Source organism: Suncus etruscus, chromosome 4, assembly GCF_024139225.1.
Source record: "Suncus etruscus isolate mSunEtr1 chromosome 4, mSunEtr1.pri.cur, whole genome shotgun sequence".
In the NCBI taxonomy this organism is placed as follows: Eukaryota; Metazoa; Chordata; class Mammalia; order Eulipotyphla; family Soricidae; genus Suncus; species Suncus etruscus.
In genome coordinates this window covers 95,097,196-95,122,619 of record NC_064851.1, presented here as the reverse complement: position 1 = coordinate 95,122,619, position 25,424 = coordinate 95,097,196, and the positions used below count along the sequence as shown (strand labels likewise).

Below are 25,424 nucleotides of genomic sequence, written 5' to 3'. Positions count from 1 at the left end.
TGCTTCCAGATTCTGGTTACTGAGAATAATGTGGTAGTCATTAGGAGTGCAGATGCCTTTTCTGCATTGTATTTTAGGGTCTCTATGTTATATTTCCAGGAAAAATATTGTTGGGTCATGTAGGAGTTCAATTTATAGTTTTTTATAGGAATGTTTATATTGTTTTCCAAAATATTTGGATCAATCTACAGTCCCAAAAATGAGATCCTTTTCTCCCTGTATCCATGCCAGTACTGATTGTTTTATTCTTTTTGATGTGTGCCAGTCTTTTTGGTGTGATGTTATATTACTGTTGTTTTGATTTGCACCTTCCTGATAATTTATGGTGTTAAGCATTTTCTCATGTGCATTTTGGCTATGTGTATTTTTTTTGAGGATGTTTCTCTTAGTCTCTTCTTCTATATTGGATAGGGTTAGATATTTTTATTTCTTGTTAAATTCTACCAGAGCTTGATATATCTTAGATGTTAACCCCTATCAGATGGGTATTGGGTTGAATAGTTCCTCCAAAAATCATTTAATGCAAACCCTATTAGGATACCAATGACATATTTCAAAAAAGTAGATGAAACACTTCTGAAATGCATAGAACAATAAACCTTCATGGATATTTAAAGTAATCCTTTAAAAGTTGAGAGGTATCACTTTTCCCAACTTCAAACTATACTGTAAAGTTGTAATAATTAAAGCATTTTAATATTGGTATAAAGACAGACCCTCAATTAATGAATTACACTTGAACATCATGATATAGACCCTCAGGTATATGCTCAGATAATCTAATAAAAACAATAAATAAAAATCTAGCAAGAACAGCTCTATAATGAATTAGTGTTGGAAAACTGATCAGCTGCATGCAAATAAATGAACTTGGACCTCTTTTTAATGCCATGCACTACAAAAGACCAACTAAATTTATTTAAGGACCTTAATATCAGGTTTGTAACCATAAAGTACATAGAGTAAATTGTAAGCAGAACATTCCAAGTTATTGTAGCTAAAAACATTTTCAATTATGCACCAGCACTGACCAAGCAAGGAATAGCAAATATAAACAAATGGGAGGACATTAAAGAGCCTCTGCACCTCAATGGAAATAGTGACTGGAACACAAAGACTACCCACAATTTGGTTGTTTTTTTCCTACTTCTGAAATCCACACAGTGGCACTCATTGTGTATTATTGGTGGGTATGTAAGGGACTGACCATGTGTGGTTCTTTACTATTATAGAATGTAAACTCCCAATCACTACCATGTCCAGTTTTTCTGATGCCAAAAACTAAATGTTTCAGACACAAGACTGCAATGTTTGTCAATTCAACTGCAGTGTGTTAAGTTCATGAAGAAGAAATGAACTACTGGAGGTTGGGTTATACTATAATGAGAGCAGCCTGGATACAGGAGTTAGACAGGAAAGAATTAGAGTCCAATTTTTATCATTTCTGCTCATCTTAGCCACATTTTATGGGTTCATTTTTTCTTGTAAATATATATTTTATTAGTTTAAATAATGTAAATATTTTTTATTTTGGAGTAAATCTTACTACCACACATTTCAAGGTTCTAGTCCTCTCCTCCACAGTTTGAATCTTTAAGTCACCTACAATCCTTGCCACACAATTTAAATTCTGTGGTTATTATTGAATATTCTTTTCCCTGCCAGCATTGGAATTTGTCACACCTATCATCCAGTACCTGTTTCTCTCCCTGTGATTTACATTCTAAGCATGATTCCCACGTTATTCATATAATAGCAAAATTAAAATTTCATCTTTTCTAAATGTATTGTCATATATTTAATCTATTTATATGTCTATGGTCATTTATATTGTTTATATATTGCCTATTGTAAACATCACTGTGCATATATATTTTCAAATAATTAAATTAGGTCTTTGGATAAATATATAGGTGAGGAATTAATGAATCACATGGTAGTTGTATGTTTTAAATTTCCAGATGCTTTTTTAGAATTTCCCATATATCATGGTTTATTGAAGACTGGCTAACTTTGAGATTTTTATAACCCATCTTTACAGCATATTCTTGAAAAACATTCTAAAAAACTTTCTAAGATGAATGAAGGAAGAATAAAATAAAATTGACTTTAGCCTTTAGGATTCTAGTGATAAGTTTATATGTCTTTCTTTTTCTTTCTTTTTACTTTTACTCTACAAATATGACTCTAAAAGGATTTATATCTTCCCTGGGAGTCATGAGAAAGAGTACTTATTTTATTTCATCGGATCATTTAAATTGAAGGGAAAACTTGATCAGGTAACTAGAAGTATGGTTTGCATTTCAGACAACAACTGAAATTAGATGTGGCATTCTGGTTTCCTTCTTTATCCATATATCTCCTCCCTGAATAATTCCAGAGTTCACTTAGATTGAGGTTTCTAAACTCTAAAACCACTTGTATTCCCATATGTAGGGTTTCATCAAACCACAACAGGCAGCTGATTTTCAGCCATTAGGAGACAAGACCACAGATTGACATATCTTTATGGGCATGTGCATTTCCTTGTTCAAATACCATTAACACTATCACCTTACAGCCAGGTGACAGTGAAGTAAAGAATTAGAATATATGGGCATTGTTTAGCTTGTAGCACTAACTTATCACAAACATCTTTACCTTTTCAATCACCTTTTCTCTTTCCCCAGTGATGTAAAAAATACTGCTAGCTATGTATTTGAGTATCAGATATATTTTGTCAAAGAGCCTGTTTTAAAGAAACAATTCAAATTCAACTTGTTTATCAACATTAAAAATAAGAAGTAGCTATATACATTTATACTCTTCAGGCCACTACTGGAGGTGCTAAGGTATTATACCAAACTCTTAGCTCAGGGCTGTGCTCAAGGGTCCATATGTGGGCATCAAACTTGGCTAAGTGTCTTTTAAGGCAAGCACTTTATCATACTGCTTCTATCATTATGATTCTCCACATATTTTAAAAATGTCTAACTTATTTGAAAAATATTAAAATACCTGACAACAAAAAGCTCTGGAGAAAATTAGTTATCAAAAATGAAAACCCCAACCTCATTTCTGGAAGGCACAAAATTTGCATCAATCTTCACAACTAGGTTGACATACTGACAATACGAAACATTTGAATTGTCCTCTATTCTTTCTACTAAGTCAATGCATATTTCCAACTATAGTATTATTTATTAGCTTCCATCTTGCTGAAGAGTACATAAGAAATAAAATTCAATTCATAAAACATTTGAGTGCTTGATTTGTGTCAGAAATATAACAATTTCTGGGGCCAATGTGATGGCTCAGCATTTAGGGGTACATTTTTTAAGGACTGAGCTAACTCTTATGCACTGCATACCCTTAGTATTGTTAGATAACGTTGGCAGTCCCATTAATTTCTGACCCATGCAGAACTGTGGTGTTGGTACTGTCTGTTCTGCTCCTCTAAATATCGGAAAGAGTGGCTTCAGTGCTTCTTGAGCACTGTTTGGAGGGGTCCTCATTATTTTAATTGATGGATGTACAGAGCAACTGACATTAACAATACATAGTATTTAAAGCTTTTCAGGCAAATATTTGAAGGAAAAAACAAATTGGCAAGACATCACCATAAAGTTTGATTCACTTGGTATTGTGAACTAAATATCAATACAGACATTTTTCTCTTTAAGATACATCTCTATACATATATCTATATTGACACATTTTCACATGAAAAAGATCAAGTTTTTCAATCCAGTGGAGGCAGTAGTAAACTGAAGATCATAGATCTATGGTGAGATAATAATTTATTGTCTATTTAAAAATGCATATTAATCTTGTCTCTTTAAAAAAAGCAGAATGATAAAACCTTAGATTATCAGAGAATGCTAAAATAGATTTTTAGAGAATTCAGTGTTTATTTGTCTATCACACATTATTTATGTTTACAGAAGTAATTTTAAGTAGAGTGAACTCTATAGTATCCCCTTCATGATTTAACTTTCTTTGTTGCTGACATTCCATTCTTATTTAAATTGACAAATGATTTGACAATGCCATCTGCTTAGTAACACAGGAAATAATTGCTAATTCCCTGTTTATGTGAGCCAACTGTTATCCTATTTAATTGTTAATCAGATTAACTGGGGTTTTCCTGGAGATGTAATTCAAAATTTAAATTGAAAACTTCTTCTTTACAGATCAAATGATAGATCAAATGACAGATCAAATACAGATGATATAAAAGGAAAAGTAGACAATAAGTTAATTAACTTACTATTTTGTTACTATTTTTACTACCCCTACTACTACTATTACCATTATTAGTAATTTTATTTTACCACTCTGAATTAGTTCAGGAAGATAAGTCTATCATAAATTATTTTTTTATTTTTACTAAAACATTTGTTTTTATGCTTTGTTATTTTATGAAGGTCACACTGGCCATATCAGTTTATTTATTTATATTTTTGGTTTTGGGGTCACATCCAGCAGTGCTCAAGGGTTACTCCTGGCTCTGTGCTCAGAAATCGCTCCTGACAGGCTTGGGAGATCATGTGGGATGCCAGGATTTGAACCACCCTTTGTTCTGAGTTGACTGTGTGCAAGAAAAAAGACTTACTGCTATGTTATCTCTCTGGCCCCTTATTTATAATAATACTTCAGGTGTTGGAATGGACATTTTTGACATAGTGTGTTCATAGTAATTTTATAATTTATCTCAAGTAGTTTTTAATAGGAATGGTGATTTCTTAGTAACGGGTGTGATTGCAGTAGCAATGACCACATTATTGGCTTCTGTTTTTAGTTTACTTTTAGAAATTTAGTTACAGGCTGCAATTACAAGGTAAGGAAGACTAGACCTGAAAAGACAGCTGATTCCTGGAACCAGGCTAACCTTAATTGATTCCTGGACCCAGGCTGTAAACATAATGACATTCCAATGCAAGGACATTTTATATTCCAGCACAGAGACACCTTTGTTCCTGAAAGAGGAGGCACCAAAAAAATGGCAGATGGCCCTTGAAGATTAGGGAGGAGTAATTGCACACAGTCACTAAAAAAGAATAACACATAAATGGCACAATAGGTATAGAATAAGGGTACAATCTAGTTTAATGTTATTCTTGCTTCTGTCACTGTTTGCTTGAAGTATGATATAATATACAAGGCTCCCTTGCCTAATCACTCTGGTCACTACATTGTTAAGGGAACGGGGTCCTCTATTCTGTAGATTAGACCACCTGGAAGGTCCATCCCATATTTCTACATGCCATTGGTCTAGGAATTGGGAGTAGATGATGTCATGAAGGGATTGAACAGACAGAAAATTGTGCCTTTTTCCTGAAAAATTATTGGATGATTTAAAACTGTATGAACCTATGAAATGCTTTGACCTGTGTGCTGATTATCATCTGAATTTCCTTAATTGTTTGTGAATTTGGATGATCAGGGTCTCACTGCAAGGCTTGTGGTGACACTCCAGAGCTCTGAAGAAATAAACCTTTGTTGCTGATTACATCTCTGAAGGTTTGTGGTCTCTAATTAAGGTGGTGGGCTCTCCCAGACCCTGGGTTTTCCCCCCGAGCCCTGGGCATTTCTGGACCTTGGACCTTCATTGGGCCCTAGGCTTTTCTGGTCCCTTTTTACACAGGGACTACTACTAGAGGGTACCAGGCACCATACGAAGTATAGCAGATTAAATCTGGGTTCACTGCTTGCAAGACAAACACAGAAACATAGAACACCTGCCTTCAAAGTATGAGTCCTATACCCTGCCAGACACCTCTCCAGTCTCATCAGTCAGTAGTATAGTCTTAATCTTGACATTGAACTGATTCAATATCACTTGTATATTACTAGCAAGAATGAGACAATGAAATAACTTAGACATATCAACTAAAGGTAACAAAAATCCAATGACATCAGATTGCTGTAATCTTCCTGAAAAAATCTGTAATATAACCCAACTATCTTATTTATGTTCAATAACCTAAAATTTTTATATTGATTTTTTCTGTTTTGTAGTAACACTCAATGGTGCTCAGGGTCTACTACCCTGACTCTATTCTCAGAAAACATTCCTGGGAAATTCAGAGAACCATATGTGTTGCCATGGATCAACTCCAGGTACATACAAAGCAAAATTGCTACCAACTTTACTACATCCCAGGATCTCTGAAATTGAGTTTTGAACAAAGAATAAGTCAAGTAATCATGATGGAAAAATGAAAAAAAATATTCAAATACAAGTAAAGAAATTAAAGAAACAAGCCTAAGACTCAGGAGCAGTATGAGGCTGAAAAGTGAATTCATACACTCAAAGAGTAAAGAAATTCAGCTTGAATTAAGAAGAAACAGAAAAGATAAACAAAAAGAATATATATATTATATATATGCTATTACTGACAATTTCAAGAAAAACATCAGTATCATGAGATTTCCACCAGAAAAAGAAAGAGGGAGCAAAAAAGGAAAGACCAATTAAAGACATAGTGAGATGCCCCCAACTTAATTAGAGAGATGGGAGCTTTATCCAAAAGGTACAAAGAGTGCCTACTAGAGTAAACTCAAAGCAATATCAAGGCATACACAATAACAAAAGAAAGAAAGAAAATAAGACAGACTTCTTATAAACCCAAAAAAGCTGCAAAAATCACATAAAAGGAAAATATTAAACTCACAGATTATTTCTTTAGTAAAACTCTACAAGTGAGAAAACAGCAACAACAGCAAAAGCATACAATATATATTGAGTAAGAATATCCAACCAAGGATCTTATGAGAGAGCTCTACTTTTTTCAGACCAAATGGCATTCATTCTAACGAAAAATAATAAAATAGGGAGAACCATTATTTAGTGATTAAGAAACAAATGGATAACTAATATTTAATTCATCATCATATATGCACCAAATGAAGGGCAATAAAGTTTATAAAGCAACTGAAAACATAACTGAAGAAATAAACACAGTACTACAGTAGCTGACAGATAACATAATACACCATAATCAACAAAAGAAAAGAGAATGACCATATAATTTTATCAATTGATTCTGAGAATCTTTGACACTGCTGGGTGTGACCCAAAAAACAAAACAAAACAAAAAAGAAATTCGAAAATATAAGAATAAAAGGGATATGCCTAATACAGTATGACCTTCTAAAATAAGCCAAATTCATATCACACTCAATGGTGAAAATTGAAAGCCACTGAGACCAGGCACAAGATAAGGATATTCACTTTAATCATTCATATTCAACAATGATTGCTTTAGAAAAATAAGTCAGGTTCCCTCAGCCTCCTTCTGGGTTCCAGTGCCATAACTGCTCATCTTTAGGATTCTCTATGTATATTATTTTTAAATTCTGGTTATTTAAATTTCTCTTTCTTGAATTTTGATTCCTTTGATTTAGTTTTATTTTTTAATTGAAACAATTGTGATTTAGAGTCCTTCATAGTTGAATTTCAAATATACAATGTGTTTATGAATTTCAGATAAATCATAAGTCAGGGCCCTTCCATCTACCAGTGTCAACCTCCCTCAACCACTGGACCCAGAGTGCCCCCAGCCTTTCTTTATTTCTTCCTTCTTAATTTTATATAAAAACATGAAAATATGTGATAAAATAGAGTAATCTATGTCCCAAGGTTCTATGAACAAAGGTGGGAGACCCAATTTAAAAGATAAGAGATTTTTTAAAAAGTACAATAAAAAAGGTGTGTGGCTGTTGTTGTTTGCACAACAAAATATGGGAAAAATAGAAAGGAAAACCTTTGTTCTAAGAACAGGGAGACCTTAACCAGAAGCATCCTGGCATAAAACCAACTATAGGCTCCAGACATACTTTATTGTCTATCCCCAAAGTCTTTCTCTGTGGTACCAGTAAAAACTCTTCACAGTCATGGTTGTTGCAGTCAGGTTTCTGTAGTTAGAAATCTTGGTTTCTATACAGATCCTATGTCAAAGTCAACGTGACTTGGAGTGTCTTCTGGTTTCATCTCATTAGGTGGCAATGCAGAGAACCCTACCCTGAAAGTAGGTTGTTGCTGTTATCAAGTATCAGGGTGTCATATGAACCCACTTTGGAGTAATTTTATGGCAGGGCACTATTAGGGTCATCCCTGGTAGAAGACTGATTTTTTGTGCTGGTGTTTAAACATTCCACAGTGGGGCAAAGGAGCCTCCAAGAATAAATCAGCAGCAGCAACAGTGGCAGCTTCTTCTCTGGCTTTGGCAAGGTGAGCTGGAAATCTATCTTTTCACTTTGATAACTGATTGGAAGCTGACTGGGGTGGTGAGAATGTTCTGCTTCCTGAGGAGTTAAGAACTTAGAATAAAAGGATTAAATGGGGGGAAATAACAGATCAGAGCTGAGAGAGTGGAAGGCTAGAAAAGAACTTGTAAGGTGGTAAATGAAAGGGGGAATGATGGGTTATATAAAATAGGAGAAAGAAGAATATACATCATAGACATTATGTATATTACAGACGGACATTAGACAGACATTGAGGTGGCCAACACATACACTCATGCACACACATAGACAGACACTGAGGATCAATTCATGGGTTACCGTTGAAAAGTTCACCCAGGTGAAATAGGACAGAACACTTAAAAATTATAAAGCTGACAAGTCAGATATAGAGGTTTTCCATTTTTTTTTAGTCCAACCATGATTGGTGAGGTAAAGATTACTGAAGAAATGCTATGCAGGTTAGGTTGTGTATAGAGCATTCTTAAAAGCAATCATAATTTTCAAGTCTAGAAAATTAAGTGATAAGTGATATGGTAATGAGCACTGTAAGGTAAGTCTACACCATGAAGTATCATCTAGTGAGTCTTGAGCACCCAGGCTCCTTTCCTAAAAGCAATCTAAAATCATGACCATTATGATACAATGATAAACTACCTATGATTGTAAATAAATTACAAAACATATTCAATGAATGAGCTCAGTAGCCATAGTTTTTAGCATGCAGTTGCATATTCCATTGTTTTTGTGGACATAAACATTATATTAGAAGGCATAATCTAGTAGAAAATGAGATTATATTTTTTCAAGACATTATTGTGAGCACTGTCTTCTGAGTTTAATATAGTATAGCATTGCAATGTGGAACTGTGGTGACCAACCTATATCTCCAAGTACCACTGTAAACAAAAATATCAAGGAGTTATTATAGACATAGTAATATTAAGACGTTAAAACTTCTAATAGCGAGTACTATAGTTGGAGTTCATTGCTTTCAAACGCATTCTGCACCTGTTTCATTAGAACCTCTTCATTAGAACATTATTATAGACATCTATAAAGAGCAGTTGATTGGACACCTGCTCACTCTAAATAGTTGTATCCACTTTTGATGTGAGAGTTTGGTTGTTTAACATTTAAGGAAACCATTAACAGAAAACACTGTAGTGCCATTATATTGTGTAGGGTTGTTTTTACAAGTGGGATTTGGTTTGTGTAATTGCTCTTTTAGTAGTTCAATTAGGGTCAGTTTGGTTAGTGCAAATATTGTGAGTTCTTTTTTGTTTTGTTTTGTTGTTTTCTAGCCACACCCAGTAATGCTCAGGAGTTACTGTTGGCTATCCACTCTGAAATCGCTCCTAGCTTTGGAGACCATATGGGACGCCTGTAAACCCAAGGTGCCTCCTGGATCAGCCGCATGCAAGGAAAATGCCCTACCATTGCTCAATCACTCCAGCACCGAGTTCTTTTCTGTTCCTTCCCTCCAATGTAAATGAGTTTTTTTTCTGGGTAGTAGACTCTAGATCGAAAGTTTCTTTCATTCGAAAGTTTGAATTTGTCATTCCACTCTTTTCTTGCCTGTATTGTTTCAAATGGAAGTTCTGGTTGATTCTTATGTTGTTTCCTTTATACTTGAGGTTTTTTTCCTCCCTTATTGCTTTAAATAGTCTCTCTGTCTTTGTTTTTTTTTTTGTGTGTGTTTGTGTGTGTGTGTGTGTGTGTGTGTGTGTGTGTGTTGTGTTTGCCATTTGGATTACAAAATGTTTTAGTGTTGTTTTGTTTTGATCTATTATGTTTGGCACTCTTTTTGCCTCTTGGATTTGTAGAGAAACATCCTTCCCAAGAGTGGGAAGTTCTCTACTATTATCTTCCTCACTACTTGTTTTTCCCCTTTTCCATTTCTGGTATTTCTATGATACAGAGATTATTTCTCTTGTCTTTGTTCATTAAGTATCTTACTTTTTCTTCCATTGTTTTGTCTCTCCTGTCTTTTGTTTTGTTTTTCTCCTGTCTTTTTTTGATTTTCATTGCTGGCTTGTAATTTGCCTTCAAGTTCATCTATGATATTCTCCACCTGTGTAATTCTAATATTATGGCTTGCTAACATGTTCTGAATAAGTAAAATAACGAGAAAGATCAAACTGAAAACTTCCACTTGTTTTAATTTGCATAGGTTGTGTAATTTACACACAGTACTGCAATGTATTATAACACACATAAAATTAGTAAAGTAGGTACATTAAAGCACCAAAAACCACAGTACTGTACTGTAGTGTGTACAAGATGGAAAACGAATATTTAAAATAAAATAAAATAATGGTGAAGAGATGGTTGTAAGTGTGAGCAGTCGCTAAACAGGTCGTTAAGTGAGAAGTATCTGTATAATTAATGGGTATATAACTTTGAATTGATCAATAAATTTTATGAAACTATTTCAATACCTCTACAAACTTTTTATCTCTATTTTAAAATCCTATAGTGTTGGATACTAGAATTATAATATATTAATAGCTAAATTCAAAGAGCGAGTAAACTCTTATTTTGAAAATATTTAACTTATTTCTTTGCTCTTTTCCATTATAAATTAAATACATCTTTGAACATAAAACAAAGTTTAAAAATTTAAAAGTCAGAACTCTTATGGGATGGAATACTATCTGTTTTTATTTGATTTGATATCAAGATATTTTCAAGAAATATAATATTTATGAACAAAGTTTTGGAGGTTGAGAAAAGGTAATACTACTCTGGAAGGATTTTAATAGAAACAAAATTGAAATTTTAAATATGTATAAAACTTAATGTTGAAATAAAGCCAATTTAAGTTGAAAAAAATTTTTTTTAATTCTTTCCTGATGTCCATACTTTTTACTTTCAAAAGCTTTGGATCCCAAAGGAGTTTCTTAGTAAAAGATGCGGTTATTAGATGCACAGAAACATCCTTTAGAGACAACTATGACCTTTAACTCTCTATAGTAAAATAAAGACTGTCTGATAAAGACTCTACCCTGGTTTAGGACATCCGTAAACTAAAAGTATTACATACAAATATCATAAATTATATCAGTACTTTAAAGGACATTCTGTTGTCACATATTTATAATTAAGATATCTACAGTGGACTGTACCAAGTATATGATATAGACATCTCTTCAAAATAATCTGTAACAGAAAATTCTTATACAGAACTAAATTTTTTTCTTCATCCTACATTTGAGGAAGAAAATCTATTGGGGAAATTTCCCATGTTATTCACAATAATGGCTTTTGAAATCTTGTATATTACATATTCATAACATGCTTCATTATACTGGCAGTCAACATCAATCTTGCCCCTTTTGACTTCTTGAGTTTACAGTAACATAATGTAAAAATTGTGGTTAATTATATTCATTTTAGGGGCCCGGAGAGATAGCACAGAACCAAAGGTGGTTGGTTCGAATTCTGGTGTCCCATATGGTCCCCCGTGCCTGCCAGGAGCTATTTCTGAGCAGACAGCCAGGAGTAACCCCTGAGCAACGCCGGGTGTGGCCCAAAAACCAAAAAAAAAAATTATATTCATTTTAGCACTCTGTTGCATTAAGTCTTATATTGTTTTTTCTATTTCTCCTCTGAATTTTTTCCTTCCAAAAATATTCCATGCTATAGATAAAGGAAATATGCATTAAAAATAAAATAAATAAGCATGAGTTTGATTAATGTTCGTTAATAATGCATCTTAAAGATCCCAAGTATGATATCAATATCTTCATGGGCTTAAGAAATTATGAAATAAATTAACAGTAATCAGTCCTTTAATTTTATGCCAACATTTATTTGTTTGTGAAAAATGTTTCTACTCTTTTTTTATTCTTAACACTTTTAAAGATGAACTTGTCAAAATATTGTTATAAAAATTCCCAGAGGAGAGGTTATAAAATCTATTTATATAATAAAAGATTTTTTTATGTATTTTATTCCTTCATGAGTTTAGTATGACAATTTAAAAGGAAGACCAGATTTTTCTTTTGTGTGTTCATTCATTTGGTAAGAATGAAATGATATCTTCTCTGCTCAAGACATTTTGCTAGGATCTATTTAGGATAACATGATAAATCTGTATATTTATATTTATTTATAATTTATAGCAATCATAACAATATAATTTATGTTACAAATTATAAAGTATACATATGATCATAATTATAATTATAAATTATTATTTATAACAATTATATTAATATAAATGTATGATTTATAACAATTATTACATATTAATATTTATTAACAGAAAACAAGACAAAATTACCAAAGTGCTATTTAGTGATGGTATATCTATATATTTTAAAAGGAAAAAATGGCAGAAGTAAAATAAGCAGTGCCCTTTCACAAATTAATTATAATAAACAAAGCATGGTTGAGTTAAGGCACTTGCATTGTATAAAGCCTAATACATTTGGTCTCCTACACTACATATGGTTCCCCAAGTACCAACAGGAGGGACTCCTGAGCATAGAACAAGAAATAAGCCTTTAGTATCTCTGGGTGTTATCCCCTCAAGTAAATGATTAAATATAATAAATTTATTGGAAAAGTTTTTTTCCGTTGCCATAGAAAAGCAGAAGGAAGTGTGCAGATTAGATAAAAGTTATTTGTGTAATTAAGAATAGAATTAAAATATTAAAGTCTTGTTAAGAATAGAATTAAATATTAAAATATTAAAGTCTTGTTCTAATATTTTTGTTACTAAATGGGATTATTTAATAAGGTATGGCAACAAATAGAAATCTTTTAACTTGTGATTATTTCTTTATCAAATACCATTAGAAGCAGTTATGTGCTGAGGTATTTGTGCAGTTGACATGATTCAAATGGTTTGTTTTCAATGAGCTTTGCATAATTAAATATCTGCATACTTGAATATAGTTGTGCAGGTAAAGAATTGTCTATGATGTTTTAATTATCAAATAAATATTAGAAAAACAAATGTGTATAAAATAATTTTCTATGGCTAGAGAGATACTACATTGGGTAGGGAGCTTGCCTTGCACATAACTGACCTGGATGGGTGTCTTGCACATGGCTAACCTTGATCCCATATGGTGCCATGAACTTCACCAGAAGTAATTTCTGAGTACAGAGTCAGGAGTAATACCTTAGTATTGCCACTGTGGTTCAAAATACAATCAAAACCATAAAGTACCAACCCTGAGAAAATGAAAGTTATTAAAAATATTACATAATTAGGGGCCGGGCGGTGGCACTAGAGGTAAGGTGCCTGCCTTGCCTGCGCTAGCTTTGGACGGACCACGGTTCTATCCCCCCGCGTCCCATATGGTCCCCCAAGCTAGGAGCGACTTCTGAGCGCATAGCCAGGAGTAACCCCTGAGCATTACTGGGTGTGGCCCAAAAACCAAACCAAACCAAACAAAAATATTACATAATTCTTGTGGTTTCTGATATCCTTAGATGTTATTCTTCTTATAATTTTGTTTTTCAATCTATTTTTCCCTTGCATAGGGCACTGTATTAACTTATCATAAACTTCAAAATTGTTCTAAAAGTAGTTTATAGTGCATTTCAATTTTTATTTTTAAGAAAATATGTTGGGGCCAGAGCATAGCACAGCGGTAGGGCATTTACCTTGCACACAATTATGAGCGTACAGCCAGGAGTAACACCTGAGTGTCACTGGGTGTGGCCCCAAAACCAAAAACCAAAACAAACTAACAAAGAAAAGAAAAATAAAAATACGTATGTTAACTATAAAGTAATTATTTTTATAGATGCTATAAACTGATAATCATGTAAATAAACCAGAATACAGGAATGACTAAAATTAAATACATTTTTGTTTGCAAAGAGAGCCTTAAAAACTCATAGCCTTTATAATATGAAAAGAAAATATCTTTAAAGTTTAGTTAAGTATGAACAAATATAAGTACAGGTTAATAATAAAAAATAGCAAACAGATCCAGCAATCAGGACATCACCATTCCTTTTGCAACTGGTAACTGGGATGCCTCTGTGAAGGTGAGGGGAAGAAGTAGCTGACAGAGCCCCTGTACATATTTCTACAGCAGGGATATGGGACCACCAGGCCAGGCCTTTACAACATGGCTGGGCAGCTGGGTTCTGGAGTGTGTGGTGGAAGGGAACACGTAGCTCCTCCAATCGGGCATAAACCGGGCTGTGCAGGCGACTTTCTTGCACTAAGGTCTTTTCTCATCAGCCCTCATTTCCCAAAATGTGTAGGTGCTAGTGCAACCGCCCACAACTGTACTTAGTTTACCATGATATCACATGCTCATTAAATTAGATTGCTCCTAGGAAAGGAAACAAAATGCCCAAGACCCGCTGGACAATATTTTATGTACTTAACTCCTCACAAAGCCAAATATTCTCTCCACCCCAGCCAGATATCAACCAATTCTCAAAGTAAAAAGATAGATTCTCTACACGATAAGAAAACAACACTCAGCTGTTATTGATTTGCTTTTGGCAGCCCTCTTCCTTCACCTCCCTCTACCGTGGACTTTTGCTTGCTACCAGATTCAGTGGCTGAGAAGCCCCCCTACTCCCTGATATGTGACTGCTGGGAGCCATCTTCCCTAGACTCCAAAAAACCAACTAAAAGGTTGAATCTGGGTTCCGGATCTTACCCTGTCCCCACCTATTTAAAAAGACTTAAAAGGAAATATAAATCTCCTTTGAATATCTCTTTAGTTACATTTCTTTAATAATTATAACTAGTATAATTATTACTGGATATCTTCTCAGGTAGCAGCAATTTCTCCACCCTCGGGATCTGTTTAGTATGGAATCCTTGTAGACAAGTCTTTCTCTAGAGGCCGTGTAAGAAAAAGGTTATGGGATAGTTGGTACCTCGAACCCCATATGCACCAGTAATACCTTGTGGCATTGTTCCTTTTTGCATCGGCACATTGAAATGGGAAAAAGTTTACAGATGCAAACATTTTCTTATTTAATAGAGATAGGAACACAACATTTTAAACTGCAGTGGGATCTTACACCCTGAACACGTGGCATAGTGACTTGGCTTAGACCAAGCTAATTGCACATTTATCATTCACCCCTGAACCATGAACATCTGCAGAAAAAACATAGTTTCCTACGCCATCACCAGATATAAGAACTCTAACAAGGAAGACTCCACTACCGCCATTGCACTGACTTACTCCAAAGATGGTACTTATGACACCATGACAACCTAGGAACAGCAATAGTCTGCTTTTAGGGCAGTATTCTTTGCAGTGCTACCTAATGGTGAGATGAACCAGAAGATGCTATACAACACATAGGACCTGTACAGAAACCAGGATAACTACAGAAACCCTACAGTAACAACCGTGATGGTGAAGAATAGTTACTGGGACCACAGAGAATGTCTAAGGTGTTTAGGCCTGGAGCCTAGAGTTGATCTTATACCAAAATACTTCAGGGGTGTGGTCTCCCTGTTTTTAAGCCAAAGGTTTTTTCTTAATTTTTTCTCCCATATTTTTCTGTGCCTATGCAAGCAACAACAACAACTGCCACACACACATCTTTCTTTTTTTAGTGCATCTACTATTGTTGGAAGCTGTTAGAGCTAGAGAGCAAAATGGAGTCTCTGATGCCTGAAACATAAGGCCTGTGTACGTGACAGGCGGCCACTGTGGCATTTACCCCCTGGACCTAAAAGAAATGTTAACCAAACAAGTCAGATGTCCCAGTAAACCTCCCGAGTTGATAAGATCACATCCTGTTAAGCTACCATTGTGAAAGAATGTCTGTACGATATAAGGGTATGCTGTAAAACTGGAAAGTCCATCCTGCACGACCCCCCTATTTTTCTATAGATGCCATGGAAAAGTACTGACTGTTACTTCCGTATTTTGCTCATCTATAAAAACTAGCCCCCTTTCAATAAACCTTAGCTCTTGAACAGCAAGCTTGACTTGAGCTCATTTCTTTCTCAGCCTCTTTCCTCCTTTTTAGGTCGGATCCCACTCATGACCGACGAATTACTTCGTGATCCTCAGAGTCCTAGGGGGTCGCATACTATCTTAAAAACAAACTAAAAAAAGAACTACTACTAAAGCTTCTGCCATTGTATTAACGACTTTATTGGTGATACAGTAATTGTCACAAATATAGCTGCTAATAATAAACTCTCCTTTTATTTTTTCTAATTCTCTTGATTTTTTAAAAATTATTTTAGAGCTCCTATTTTTTTGTATTTTTGATAACTTGGTTCCTGTCATCCTGAAACAAATGTTTTATGATTAGTAATGTCAACTATGATACATTTTCTTTAAATAAATTTATTAAAAAATAGCAGAAACAGCATTAAACCTTAGAACCACTCTACTCCTTTCATGCAGACAATCATTATTTGTCTCCTTGCCAAATAAAAACCTTCACCTTTTCTTTCTGTCTTGTCCTACCAACCATTCAGTGCCAAACAAAGATGTACTCTCAGCACATATTGTGCCTCATAAAGTAAAATTCTGGCCATGATACAATAGCTCCCTTATTCCAATGTTTATCTTTCACTTACTTTGGCAAAATGGTTGAAACTTTAAACTGTATATAAAAAACTAAATGGAAAATATAAAGCATATATCTGTAAATCTGGGAATATTACTATAAATATGGGAAATGATATGATAGGTGTCATCTCTCAGAGTATTGAAATAAAAATATTGTTTCAGATAATTTGAATCCTGTACTATAGTAGCACAGAACCCTAAATGAACTATGCATAACAATTCATCTTCTGAACTTGAGTTTAAAAATCAAACTCAATGATATTGGAGGACATTCTTTCCAAAGTGTGGCAATTGTAAACTACAATCAACAATGAGGATACAGTTATTATTACAGTGTGGTTTTTGCAGCTAAGGCCCTTCAAAGTCCATTGATTTGCTTTTAGAATTTCCAGTGTATTTTCTGTGACCTATTAAAGAGGAAAGTATCATGAGGCTATAGGAAATCTTGTAACTAATAACATCATATAAATTTTTTAGTTATTTTATTTTAGGGGAATAGGTTAGAATTTTATTTCTTGGTTTTTAACTCTCACAATTTTTCCCTTTTATTCTTAAGTAAAAATTCTCAGTAGAATCTAGGAAACTTGCTTAACTCAGCTAAAGCTCTGGCAAAAATTATCATCATTAAAATGTCTGAACACCAGTCAAATTCTCATAGTCCAGAATGGCAGCAAAATTGCATGTATTTTCTATCAGGACCTAAGAATAATTAGCATATATCTTGATCTCACAAGACTCAAGCATCTTTGTACAATCAAGAAAGCTGCTAGATAAGTTTTTCACTGAAACTACAAGAAATTTGTATCCTTTTTAAAATGGAAGAATTAGCTTTCAGCTGGAGCTACTTTATATTGTTTTTATTTACAGAGTATTACACATACAACTTGATCAGTGTAACTAAATTTTGTCTCTTTCATTATAACTATATTATCTGTTCCTTGTACCATAATATTTTGACATTAAAAATGGAACTACTTATATTCTGTATGCCAAGAGAACTAAAGATATTAAAGATAGGCAAATATTTGGCCATAGATTACAAAAATGAAAATGCCAAGAAAGGAATGAAATAGAGAAAGAGATAATAAAATGAAGATAATAAAGAAGAAAGGCTTGGGAACTGTAGACTCATTTGTGGTATCCGTGTGTGTATATATATATATATACATACATATATATGTGTATATATATATATATATAGAGAGAGAGAGACAACACAAATCATGGGACCCAAACTACAATAGTTAATATTAAAACTGTGTCTATCAAGTTTGAATATTGAGATATAGGAGGGAACCTGTGGCCATTGATGGAGAGATGCAGTCACTGGTGGTTGGATGAGTGTTGGAATGTTAGTATTCTTCGAATTCTATTGTCAACAATGTTGTAAATTATTATTCACAAAAACCTCAAAACAAACAAACCAAAAAAAAACCCACACCTGCAGCAGAACTCAATGCTTTAAATATATAATATATATAAAAACAAGATTGTCATTTGAAGACTCATATAAAGAATAATTTTTCCAGAAAATTCTTCTCTATTAATTTAGTGAGAAAGATTATAGAAATAGTCTATTCATAAATATGTTATATAGTTTTATTACAAAATTGTTCAATAAATTTTCAATAATATTTTTTATTGTTAAACCCATTAAATGCTTTTATTTTTAAAAATATATAATTAAATTACTATATTCTGGATGATTTAATGTTTCTTCTATGAAAAAGTAAAAGAAAGGCAACTAATACAAAAATTTTGAAATTATATTAATAACATTTAAATATATTAGATGGAATTTATTTCAGCTATATATGGAACCAAATAATATCAAATTAAATTATTTCCTTAAAAAAGTACCTTTTCCCAAGTACTGCCATCCCCTTGACTTAACTTTATCACTCTTATTGTCATATATCTGCAGAGATTCTCTTCCCCAGGTGAGCAATACTATATTCACTTTTTATTTCACTTCACCCTACTTCTCTTAGTTCTGTCCCAGCAAAACAACACAATCATCTTCAGGCTTACTAGAAGCTAATAACAACAAATATTGCTCCATGATACTTTTCTTTTTTGTGTGTGTGTGTGGTTTTTGGGTCACACCCGGCAGTGTTCAGGGGTTATTCTGGCTCCATGCTCAGAAATTGCTCATGGAAGGCACGGGGGACCATATGGGACGCCGGGATTTGAACTGATGACCTTCTGCATGAAAGGCAAATGCCTTACCTTCATGCTATCTCTCCAGCCCACTTTTCTTTTTAATAGGTCACAGAAAATACACTGGAAACTTATAGTGAATCAAGACTCTGTAATGCCTTATCTGCCAACATCCACACCATAGTAATAACTCTACCTCATTCAAATCATGTACTCCCATAAAAATTCTCACAGAAAGCAGTGTTAGTAAAGAAATTATAAAACACTATAGTAGGAGAAGAGGCAAAGTATGTCACTGAAATACACCTTAAAACATTCATATAGATCTCCAAACAACTAATTAGAAAGAGAAAAATATTGTATTTTTGTGTTCCTAGGGTATATTCCTAGGAGTGGTATAGCTGGATCGTATGGGAGCTCGATTTCCAGTTTTTGGAGGAATCTCCATATCGCTTTCCATAAAGGTTGAACTAGACGGCATTCCCACCAGCAGTGGATAAGAGTTCCTTTCTCTCCACATCCCCGCCAACACTGTTTATTCTCATTCTTTGTGATGTGTGCCATTCATTGCAGCACTATTTACCATAGCAAGACTCTGGAAACAACCAAGATGCTCTTCAACAGACGAATGGCTAAAGAAACTGTGGTACATATACACAATGGAATATTATGCAGCTGTCAGGAGAGATGAAGTCATGAAATTTTCCTATACATGGATGCACACGGAATCTATTATGCTGAGTGAAATAAGTCAAAGAGAGAGAGAAAAATGCAGAATGGTCTCACTCATCTATGGGTTTTAAGAAAAATGAAAGACACCCTTGTAATAATAATTTTCAGACACAAAAGAGAAAAGAGCTGGAAGTTCCAGCTCACCTCAGGAAGCTCACCACAAGAGTGATGAGTTTAGTTAGGGAAATAACTACATTTTGAACTGTCCTAATAATGAGAATGTATGAGGAAAATGGAGAGCCTGTCTAGAGTACAGGCGGGGGTCGGGTGGGGCGAAGGGAGACTTGGGACATTGGTGATGGGAATGTTGCACTGGTGATGGGTGGTGTTCTTTACATGACTGAAACCCAAACACAATCATGTATGTAATTAAGGTGTTTAAATAAATTAAAAAAAAAGAAAGAGAAAAATATGTTGATTAGGCTGATATAGGGAAGAGGATAGCAATATTAATTTATATTCCACAAAGAGCCTACTAGCAATAGTGGGTGAGAGGCATTTAGGCATAAACTAGAAAAAATAATCCCCATACTGTTATAGAAACAATGGGGGATGCAGCATAGAACCCCATTTTGTAAGTTAATACAATTATAAATATCTCTATAACCTTTTACATAAATACTTTAGAAATTACCTGTTGAGTACGTTTAATGACCTAAAAGAAAATAATAGCACAGAAAAAAGTATGAGGTCATAAATGAGAAAATTTCAATCAAAACTAAAGGATTTAGTAGGTGAAATAAAATGCTTAACAATGCCGTGGCAACAGAGTAACATTATATAAAGATAAAATCAGTAAACTCCAAGGTGGGATGAAAACAAACAAGAATGATGGAACCGTGTCTTAATGTAAATGAACAACACATAAAAGAATCATGGGATAAATTCAAAAGGAATAACATTAGAGCCAGAAGAGTCTTGTTTGAAGGAAATTTTGTAAGGGAATTTTGACAAAGAATCATTAGTCAAAGAAATCTTAGCTGAGAAATTTCCAGATTTGAAAGTACATGTACCTAGATGCAACAAGCTGATGGTACCAAACAAAATATAAGAATAAAACTACAGATGCATCATAATCAGAATGACAAATGCAAAAGAAAAAAAAACAATAAGGCTAATGAAAGTAATTACATAAAATATTTCTTAAGATTCTCAGCAGATTTATCAAGTGAGAGTCTGCACCAGAAGAAAATGGTGAAACATAATAAAATACTCAACACCATACTAAAATCTTCTGCCTAGATAGATATCTTCTAGAACTGCAAAAAAAATACAGAGCTTCTTGAATAAGCAACAACTTAGGAAACCACCTTTGAAAGAAGCCTTGAAGTAGCTTCTTTAAGACAAGATTAACTCTGAAAACATGCAGAACATTTATATAATGAAGGCAAAAAAATAACCCTTCATGTTTATAAGTTAGCTAATGTAAGCAGTCTAAATGCACAAATTATGAGATATAGAGTAGTAGGAGGAGTCAAAAAACTGAACCAAGTTTTCTACTTTAAACAAGACATACCTGAATTGTCAGGGCAAGTGCAGTTTCAACGTCAAAGGTAGGAAAATTACATTACAAGCAAACAATTTCCTTGAAAAGGTTTTGTGGCCATATTTATACCAGAAAGTATAAATTTTAAGCTTTATAAAGTTATAAGACAGGTACAATCACTTCTATATTGCTTTTTCTTTGTTATTTTGGGGTGTTATTTGGTGATGCTAAGGGGTAATTCCTGGATCTACATGTAGGGATCTTTATACCCCACCAAACTGAGTATTCAAATTTCTTCTCCAGAGAACATAGAAAATTCTCCTAGGAAAAAAAAAAAAACAACAGTAGGACAAAAAATAATTCCATAAAATCAAGAAAAAATGTGTATATAATGAGCATAAATAGTTTATCTACCAGAATACACAAGACATAAAAATAATTATTAACAGGGAAATTCATGCAAGTATTCATTAAAATACAATGAAGCAGGAATGACTAAACTGGACATGATAGAATGAGCAGTAACTAGAAGAATAGTGGAGGGAATCAAAACTGGTAGAGCTTGGTTGCTTGAATTTTGATGCAGAAAACCCTACATTAACAGTATTGCAATCTATGGTGCCTAAAAGAAAATACAATAAAAAAATAAATTCCAAAAAATAGACAGAAACAGAAGAAAATAAAAAAATAATAAAATTTTCTGAAATATATATTTTATGAGGGCTCTGGATTGCTCATTTTCACATGAAATGTTTAGTGTGAAATAGATCACGATTCAAGTATCATTCCTTTGTAAAATAAAATTTAAGTTCAATAAGGTTGGCTGCATTTATACTGTAAAAGCATATAAATATGCCATTGATTTGAAATACTTTATGGTTGCTTTGAAAAAATATTTGTATTCATTTGAAAAAGATATATACACTATATACAAATAGCATTTAGAACATAATGGAGTGCTAACCTCTATGCTCTTATCCATAAGCATTCTTATCATATCTTCCTATAAACAATGCTTGTAACTTCAGCTGTATCACAGCTGCTTGCTTTGTTGAAGTGACTGTTAACACTATCTCATATTCATTGTAACATGGTTCACTCAAAATACAGTCCAATCATTCTGCTTTCACATGTATTCTCCAAGATAATGAAATCTATTTGAGAAATCTGGCAATGATAACCAGCATAGATTCAAGAAATCATGCTGCCAAACTCCTTACTATTTGATGCTCTGCAACACTTTCTATTTAAAGAGAGCCCCTGACACAAACAAAGCATTGCTCATTTTTTAGACTAGGATTCTATTTTATTATACCCGTAGGATGTCACTTATCATCACTCTTGGTCTAGCAGAGCTAAAAGAACAGGAGAGGTAGATGAGTCCTGCCATTCATAGCAGGCTCCCTTTTGGCTGCAAAAGAATGTCACTTACTGTGCACCATTTCATAGGCATTCAATGGTACTGAAAGAAGAGCAAAAGAGCACCTTTTATAAAAATGACATTTAAAATACCCTTTCTTTACTTATTTCCAAGTCCCTATCTAGAAGTATCCACCATCTTAAGAAATTCTTAGTTTTGAAGAATACTCACTATATAAGGTTCAGGGCTATGTTTCTGACCTTAAGCACAGATTTAAAGTAATTTCTGACTATTTTCAGTACTAATATTGTGTGTTCTTTCTCAGTAGACTACTTACGTGGATATCATGGAAAAACTAGAGTGAAATGGAGATATGATGTCTTTCTATACTTAAAAATGCTTTTTCAAAATTATATTCACTTAAAAATGTAAATAAATGACAAAATTTATGTTTCAAAATCATTTTTTTCACACACCAATTTAATTGATTAGTTTGATAACTAGTCATCATCTTTTAAATTATTATAAAAATAATTATTATTAATACCTATAAAGATTGTAAGTATTTATAGGATTTTAGGGGTATGATGTAAACCAAAAACATCCTAATTGTTCTATTTTCTGGTTGGCAAGAGAATGTTTCCATCCTACTCCCTGAGATAAAGTTTAGAGTACTGAAAGAACTGAAAAAGGCTTACTAGGTTTTTAGAAAGAAAATAGACTTGTAGGCTAGAGCCACAAAACAGCAGGTAGGACGTTTGCCTTGCAGCAGTCAACCTTTTGGGTTTAATCTCTGGCAGCACATGTGGTTCCCGGGACACTACCAGAAGTGATTTTTGAGGCCAGAGTCAGGATTAAGTCCTGAATATCAACAAAATGTGCCCCCAAAATAAACAAACAAAATAAAAAATAAAGAAAAACAGACTAGTATAACATATTTCTTTTTTGTTTGTTTGTTTTTCTTTGGGGAGTTGTCACACCTGGCGGAGCACAGGGGTTACTCCTGGCTCTATGCTCAGAAATCAGTCCTGGCCTGGGGGACTTTATGGGATGACTGGCATCGAACCCTTGTTGGCTGCGTGCAAGGCAAATGCTCTACCCACTGTGCTGTCACTCCAGCCCAATATTTCTTTACTGGTTTATAAATTTGAATACTTACTTGTTCTCTTAGAGTGACTTAAAATATCTTATTCACCTTCTTTTTGAATAAACGGATGATGGAAGTGAGGAAATATCTAAAAATCAAACTGGTTAGCTATTATATTGGAAAATTGTAATAAGTCCATTGCAAAGGATTAAGTACAAATACAGAAAACCTATGTACAGAAATTTAGGTATATTGATAATGGTTTCATTTTTAACTAACCTGGGAATATCATATATTTTGGTCCTATATACTATACATTCTAATTTATTATGCTAAGTAATAATTTTAAAACATTCACTTTCATTCTTTACTAGATTTATATCTACAAATCCTTTATCTGTTCTTCCCAATGGAAAAATGTATTTCCAACTATAATAATGTCATATTTCACTTCTCTTATTGAAACCCCATTCTTTTTCTTTTTTTAAAGACCAGAGTAGTTTTGTCAAGTGCTGATCCCTAATAGCCTTTCCTTTAAGTAAGACAAATGGAAGTTATATATGTCATCTCTTAGAATAAATACTTAGACTCATTGCAAGTTCATGTCTTTATTTCCCTTTCTCCATACCAAGAACCATACCAAGAAAGGAAACATATCATGAAGAGAAAAAAGAACAAAACCTCTTTGTTTAATAAAATTTAAAATTACTGGTAGTTTGGACACTTATTAACTTATAACATAATGTAGAACTAACACTTATAGATCATGATAAAACCAAAAAAATTTAATGTTCTTGGTTTCAAAAGAAAGAAGATAATTATAACTTTAAAGGTAGAGGGAGTTAACTAATAAACACTGAAATCTTCCACCCACAAGATTCAGGTGAGTTTTTCTTGAAAATTTAATAATTAAAATGTTTTCAAGCTGCAGTTCCTCTGAAGTACTTTTTAAGGAAGAAGACATTCTATTAAGGTAATCTTTTATAGAATGAACTTACATTTTGAATTTTTCACAGGTTAGACAGTTTCAAGGTTAGGTGTTAGAACAACTAATGACTATTTGACAGGTTTAAAAAGTCATGCTTGACAGCATGGTTATAGCTGTTTGATAGTGAGACTTATATGTTCTGCTTTATTGAAAATCAAACAGCAAAACTGAAAGGACTTCTAAATTACTTCTCTTCTTGAAACCCAGCAATTTTTCCTTTTGTAAGACACAAAAGTAGTTGAATCAAGTGATCATTCCTAATATCTATTACAGCTTTAAAACTATGATTTTAGAAGCTCAAGCTATTTATTTGTTCAGGGCTAGAGGTACCAGAAGTGCAGTTCTGTTATTTCAATTTGAAGTGGAATTGAAGATACTGAAGTCACTTCGAATTTTGGGGATTGGCTCCAAAGTGGAGAATTCTATAAACATTAGATTTTCTACTAAAATGTTAACAATAGCAACAGAAATTATGATTGGTAGTTATTTTAATGTATTTCTATTATAAAATATAAAACAAATATTCATTATTTTGTATAAAGATTATTAGAAGAATAAAATCAGAAAGTTGGTTAATTTCCTAATTCAAGTTTTATACTCATTGTGAAAATAGGTAAGGTAAGTAGAACTTTTAGATGACAGAAGATATTGGTGATCAGGAAGATAGATTGGCCTGGAGGCTGAAGCACATAATTTAAATGAAAGTACCCTTGTTATATTTCCCCAAGGACTACTGTGACTGACTATGGAATAACCTGTTATGTGTGAGCCTAAAACAACACAATGAAAAACTGAAAAAATAAAAGATTCACATTAAAATTGTATTTTTGATAATTAATATGTAATAATTA

The 25,424-nt window shown here is 33.4% G+C and overlaps 1 protein-coding gene and 1 pseudogene across 2 annotated transcripts in view; both read right to left on the bottom strand.

The window, feature by feature from the left end:
• Positions 1-25,424, bottom strand: part of NKAIN2 (sodium/potassium transporting ATPase interacting 2) — a 1,155,126-nt gene that overhangs the window by 256,563 nt on the left and 873,139 nt on the right. The window lies entirely within an intron of this gene.
• Positions 17,389-17,616, bottom strand: LOC126008045 (uncharacterized; annotated as a pseudogene).